Below are 7,400 nucleotides of genomic sequence, written 5' to 3'. Positions count from 1 at the left end.
ACTATAGTATTGTTCAAAAACCTTAGTATTTACTACAAATCACTTTTTTTTTCTATGGGCTTGCTCTCTTTATTGTGTATGATCGCTAAGCGCCAAACACATATTTTACAGCTCCCAAGTGAGCACATTTACACGTTTCCCCTTCATTGCATCTAATTCTCTGCCTTGTTTTTCCCGGCTTTCACAAATCTCCGACCTCATCAGAAATGTGATTTTACCTGCAGCTGATGCTAGTCAAGCATTAAACATCTCTGCGCTCTGAGGCTGCATTTACATGACAATGATGTACTAAAAATGGAACCGCTTTCCTTTGCATTTTTAAAAAAGTTTTGTGTGCACGCAACAATGTTGTCAAAACGATCCCCATTCACAAAACTTGTGTAATAGTGCTGTATTGCTGATGTGAGTTAGTAGTGGTATCTGTGTGTTTGTGCAGGAACAATACTCTCCTGCACTTCTGTAGTTCGCTAGTGTTGGTCTGCTGATCAACAACTGCATTCAACCTGCTCAAATATGTCACTTAGGGTGTGTTTTGTTGTATGTTTCAGATGACAAATCCACTAGAGGGCGCTGTCTATATATTCTGAATCTGAAATACGTTACTTAGTGTAAATTTGTTGCACGTTTTGGATCACAAATCCACTAGAGGACGCTGTCTATATATTCTGAATCTGAAATACGTTACTTAGTGTAAATTTGTTGCACGTTTTGGATCACAAATCCACTAGAGGACGCTGTCTATATTTTTTGCGAATCTGAAATATGTTACTTAGGGCCCTATCATACGCCCGGCGCAGTGTGGCGCAAGGCGCAGCGCAGTAGTCTTTTGGTAGTTTCAGCTTGGCGCAAGAGTGGTTTTGAGGCGTTGCGCTACGCTCTTTAAATAGCAAATGCATTAGCGCTCATTTGTGCGCCCATAGGCGTTCTGCTCTATAAAGGAAGGTGTTCTGAGGCGGACCGCTGGCGCGTTGCTATTTAGAGAAACTATTATAGATTTTTCATTAGACCAAAACTAACCCGGTCTAAACTCCAGCGCAGAGCTGCACCTCGCTTACACACTGCTTAATACACACAAGAGAGCAATAGGCAAATATCTTTACATATGAGAAAATGTAAATATTATGGATATATATAGGATATAATAAGAATATATATAGGATATAAATATAAAGGATTAAAATATTACAAAACATATTATTTTCTAGCCTACATAAATATGAAAAATCACTGCTGTTATGTCTTCTTCATCTCGGGAGGCTTTTTCAGTTCATTCATAACAATTTGCTTTTGTATAATGTTATTATTATTGGCAGTATTATTCATTATATCCATATTTATATTTGTTTTATTAAAAACAAGCTTAGATTTGCCCACCTGTCAGGTTTTAGACCATATGGGGCATGGCAGGTGTATTTGGAAATAACTCAGTATTTTGACCACACTTGGTTATTATTGTTCATTTATTCATTTGCTGGAAATTAGAACTGAATTTAGAAATAGTTTTGAAACAAATCTTTGCGCTTAACAAACGAAATTAATTATTTATAGACTAATTGATGTCTGTGAGGTAAAGGTTTCCCTATCCAAGAGCGAATGTGAAAGTAGATCCATTATCTCTCTTTCTCACGCAGTAGATGCTCTGTTTAACTGTTTTCTGTTAAAAAAACTTAACTGTTAATTGTGAAATGCTCATTTTTTCAACTTTTTTCTACTTTACGTCCTGTAAATAGTGAATGCGCTCTTGGCGTGACGCAGCTGACTCTTAAAGGGAATGGGAGATGAGACTCTAATTGGTTTATTCTCTAAACACACCTATAACTCATTAAGAAAATAAACTCAACCCTTTTAGCCCTTACGCCTTGGCGCAAAGCGCATTTTCCCGCCCGTAAATTAGCAAAAATGAGTTCTGACACGCCCTGAAAGGGTTTGCGCCCTGCGTTTTGCGCTCTGCGCATGGACCGTCAAAATAGAGCCCTTAGTGTAAGTTTTAATACACATCTCACATAACAAATCCACTAGAGGGCACTGTCTACTTTTTTAATCTGAAATACATTGCTTAGGGTGCATTTGTTGTATGTTTAATATCACAAATCCACTAGGGTGCGCTGTCTATTTTTTAATAAATCTAAAATACATTACTTAGTGGACTTTTTTGTACATTTCAGATGACAAATACGCAACAGGGCGCTGTATATCTTAAATACAATACTTAGGTTACTTTTTCCACTGGAGGGCGCCATCTATTTTTATTGGGAATCTGAAATTTTACTTAGTGTAAACTTTTTGTATGTTTTTAGATGACAAATCAAGTAGAGGGCGCTGTCTACACTTTTTTTTGATTCTGATATATGTTACTTAGTGTACGTTTTTTGTATGTTTCAAATAACAAATCCACTAGAGGGAGCTCTCTAATGTCTGCATTTTGGCAAATCTAAAATGCATTACTTAACATGCATGTTGTATTTTTGGATGACAAATCCACTAGAGGGTGTAGTCTATTTTTGAATTATCTGTAATAAGACACTTAGGGTGTGCTTGCTGTATGTTTGTGATCACAAATCCACAAGAGGGGGCGTTGTCTATTTTTTTTTTTTTTTTTTTTGGTGAATCTGAAAATGTTACTTACTGTTCGTTTGTTGTACGTTTCAGATGACAGATCCACTAGAGGGCGATGTCTACATCCCATTTTTATCTTTGACCTATAATTTGATGTGGCTAGTAAAATCTCCTTCACCTTTCTGTCCATCTTTCATCCTAAAAACACCAATATAACTTAAAACATCTGCCAGAAATGTGCCATTATAAACTGGTCAGTTATTGGTGTGTGTGTGTGTGTGTGTGTGTGTGTGTGTGTGTGTGTGTGTGTGTGTGTGTTTCTGTAGGGTCAGTTTCCACCGCTCCGGCTCAATCTCTTGTCCATTAGTTGAAACATAATCCTGTGAGGAATGCTGTCCTGTTTTCTGCTTCATGCTTGATCCACACGCACGGCCAACGCAAACAGCTTGGCAACTGCTGATTCTGATAACAACGGACAGCTAAATCTGATATTTGGAACAATCTGAACTGACTGTCCCAAAACTCATTCCAGTCTCATGCAGTAATCCAATCCTCCGCTTCCCCTTATTTGGTGACTAGATCCAGAGTACCAAGGCTATAACAGCTTTGGATTTTTCATTAGTTTTAACAAGTGTCAAACTGCAGCCTGTCACATATTCATATCAGTTTTATATCTCATAAACACAATAACACTGTTTTGGTGCACACTAGCTTATATATATCTTATAGATGAACAATATTGATACTGACATCTAAAAAACTTTGATTTAATTTCATTGGCTGCTTTACACTGGTGCCGGAGGGATGTGAGGGTGAGTAAAGATGACATGAATATCTCTTTAATGAATCTCAATAAGGACTACACATTCTTGTCTACAACACTAATATCTAAAAGCTCATTGGCCGGATCACGGTGATAGATGATCGTGCTTAGGTGATCAACACGATGAGCTGATGTGTAATTGGGCAGCTGGACAGTGAAGTGCGGCTGTGGAAATGAGTGTTTTTATTTGAGTCACCTTGTGGCTTCAGGGCGGCGGGAGGGGTGATAAGAGGCTGCTGGCGGGATGTTAAGAGTTTGGGAGTATTTTCAGACCTCTGCGTCGAATGCGAGACACTTAGATGTCAAAGATGGAGGTGAGATCGCAGCCAGCGGTTTCTGAGGCTCAATGCATCATATTGAGTCTTCACAGCTGCCAACAACACTTGAAGGAAAAGTTTGTACAGCAACACTTTCTATAATCATGTTATCTGTTTTTTTTTTTTTTTGGTAAGGACACTTTGCATGTTTTGTCGTGCATTTGGTTGGATTATTAGATTTTTTTAAGGATAGCGGTTGCACAAAATTGATATGGGTTAAATTTAAAAACAAACAAATTAAGTTGAACATTACATTTTTTTCAGTGTACATAAAGGGGTGTTCACACCGCAAAAAGGCTCATTGTGGATATGTATCCCTGTCTACATTTCTGGAGAGCGTGAAATGTGTACCCTGAGATATGTCTGGCTGCCGTTTGTCTTGTCTAACATGAACGCTACGGGGTGGTATGACACCGCCGACAGATTCTGTTCCCTCCTTTTTTTAGCGCTACCAGCTGACTGCTTACCTCGGTGTGGACAGCTTTTCTGGTGTTACCAGTTTGCCCAGTAGCTCACCACATATGTCAATGAACTTGGGAAGCGGAGCAGAGTTGACTGTGTCAATGGGGCGTTGAATCTGACAAAGAATGATTCCAGAAGCCAGGTAAAACAAAAGCAATAAATAAATAAATAAATAAACAGCAGGCTGAAAACAAGGTGAAATCATGCGCAAGGGCTTTTCTTTTCTAGAGTGCTTTTGAAAACACTATTGGTTGGGTTTGGGGAAGGGGTGGGTGGCTCAGTTGGTCAGTCAATCGACAGCACGTTGGCCTAGTCTGCTGAAGTGTATATTGCGCCCTCTGGTGGATTTACGCAAGAAGAGGACACGCAAGAGGAAATTGTGATCATAAAAAAGCGAACAGCAGCCTCTGATGGATTTGCAAAAACAAAAACGGACATACCCCCAGTTACATATTTCGCTGTCCCCACAAATGTAGACCTTGGTACGTATCCACAACGAGCCTTGGTTGCAAAAATCTGTTTCTTTCTTGGAGTTTTTGCAACCCAGGCTCATTATTGATACGTATCTCTGTATACATTTCTGGAGAGCACCAAATATGTCCCAGGAGCTACGTTTTTGCAGTTTTTGTTTTCTGCAAGAAGCCGCTGTGTATGCCTTTTTCAGATCTTGAATTTCTCTTGCGAGTGCCATCCGTGCCCGCTGTTGACTGACTGATCTACTGACCTCCTTCACCCATCCAGTGTTTTCAAAATCAATCCAGAAAAAGAAAACCCCTCGTGGCAGCCAAATTTTTACCACGTTTTCAGATCTTACTACCTTCTCAGCCTGTTATTTATTCATTCATTCATTTTCTTGTCAGCTTAATCCCTTTATTAATCCGGGGTTGCCACAGCAGAATGAACCGCCAACTTATCCAGCAAGTTTTTACGCAGCGGATGCCCTTCCAGCCGCAACCCATCTCTGGGAAACATCCACACACACATTCACACACACACTCACACACAACGCACAATTTAGCCTACCCAATTCACCTGTACCGCATGTCTTTGGACTGTGGGGGAAACCGGAGCACCCGGAGGAAACCCACGCGAAGGCAGGGAGAACATGCAAACTCCACCCTGTTATTTACTTGCTTATTATTATTTTTATTTATTTTCTTTTCGGCTTAGTCCCCCTACCAATCTGGGGTCGCCACAGCGGAACAAACCACCAAATTATCCAGCAAGTTTTTACGCAAAGGATGCCCTTCCAGCTGCAACCCATCACTGGGATATTTTATTATTTTTTTATTATTATTTCATTTATTTATTTGCTTGCTAGGACCATTGTTCCCTGGACTTGAACCCCGTCGTCGTGGTCAACTCCTCTCTGCATCTCAAGTCTGCCGACGTACGCAGTGAGCTACTGGGCAAACTGGTAACAGTCGAAAAGCCGTCCACACTAAGGTAAGCGGTCCACGCAAAAAGAAACAGAAGCTGTCAGTGGCGTCATACCGCCCGATAGCGTTTATTTTAAAGACGAAATGCACCTATACATACCTCTGGCTACATAATTCACGCTCTCCAGAAATGTTTACTGGGGTACGTTTTCATAATGAGCATGTTTTTGAGTTTTTGCCTTGTTTCTAGTCTTGTTTCTATATCTAACATCCTTAAATGAAGAAGACTTTATATTTGACCAAAAGATATTGTCGCTTTCATAGGTCATGAATATGATCATCAATATGAATGAGACTGTATGCATGCTTATGAAAACTGTCACTGGCTCAGTTTCAGAAATAAAGAGTTAAAATTAAGTTTGTTTTTGTTTTACGAAGCTTTCATAACAGCCCCCCTTCAGGTAAAGTGTAGTTTTTGACAACCCGAATACTTTGAGAGCTGCATGACAATACATGTTGCTTTATTAAATGGTTGTAAAATCAGTCCATAGTTTAGTTCGGGTATTAAGACAGAAGTTTTCTTAACATAAGGAGCTTGTGGAGCAGCTGCTGGACATTAGTATGAGCCAGATGAGCCTTCATCCCTCTTCAGAAGTCCAAATTTAAGACACATTTTTATTCTATCAGCTGCCCAGGCTTTTACTCTTCACTGTGCATTGTTGATGTTCATACTTTTACTACATTATTACTTTTATTGTAATTTACTCTGTTATAGAATATGTGTTCAGTGCCAAAACTGAAGTTAAATGTGCTTCATAAATAAATTTAACAACTTACTTCAGAAGTCCAGAAGAAAACTTAGTTTATAAGTGTGTGTGTGTGTGTGTGTGTGTGTGTGTGTGTGTGTGTGTGTGTGTGTGTGTGTGTGTGTGTGTGTGTGTGTGTGTGTGTGAATGATTGTGTATGGGTGTTTCCCAGTACTGGGTTCTGGCTAAAAGGGCATTCGCTGTGTAAAACATATGCTGGAATAGTTAGTGGTTCATTCCACTGTGGCAACCCCTGATAAACAAGGACCTAAACCAAAGAAAAATGATTTAAATAGATAGATGGATGGATGGATGGATGGATGGATGGATGGATGGATGGAATAAAATAATGGATGGATGGATGGATGGATAAATGGATGGATGGATGGATGGATGGATAGATGGATGGATAGAATAAAATAATGGATGGATGGAATGATGGAGGAATAGAATAATGGATGGATGGATGGATGGATGGATGGATTAATGGATGGATGGATTGATTGATGGTTGAATAGATGGAATGATGGATAGATGAATATAATAATGGATGTATGGATGAATGGATGAATTAATAAAATAATGGATGGATGGATAGAATGATGAATGTATGGAATAATGGATGGATGGATGGATGAATTTATAAAATAATGGATGGATGGATGGATGGATGGATTGATTGATTGATGGTTGAATAGATGGAATGGTGGATAGATAAATAGAATAATGGATGAATGCATGAATAGATAGAATGATGGATGGATGGATAGAATGATGAATGTATGGAATAATGGATGGATGGATTGATGGATTGAATGATGGAGGAATATAATAATGGGAGGATGGATGGATTGATTGATGGTTAGATGATGGAATAACGGTTGAATGATGGATAGATTAATAGAATAATGGATGAATGCATGAATAAATAGAATGATGGATGGATGGATGGATGAATAGAAAGAATAATGGATGAATAGAATAATGGATAGATAGATCTTAGTATATAGGTATGTGTGTGAATGAGTGTGTATGGTTGTTTCCCAGTACGGGGTTG

This window comes from Danio rerio, chromosome 18, assembly GCF_049306965.1.
Source record: "Danio rerio strain Tuebingen ecotype United States chromosome 18, GRCz12tu, whole genome shotgun sequence".
Taxonomy (NCBI): domain Eukaryota; kingdom Metazoa; phylum Chordata; class Actinopteri; order Cypriniformes; family Danionidae; genus Danio; species Danio rerio.
This window is presented reverse-complemented; position numbering follows the sequence as displayed.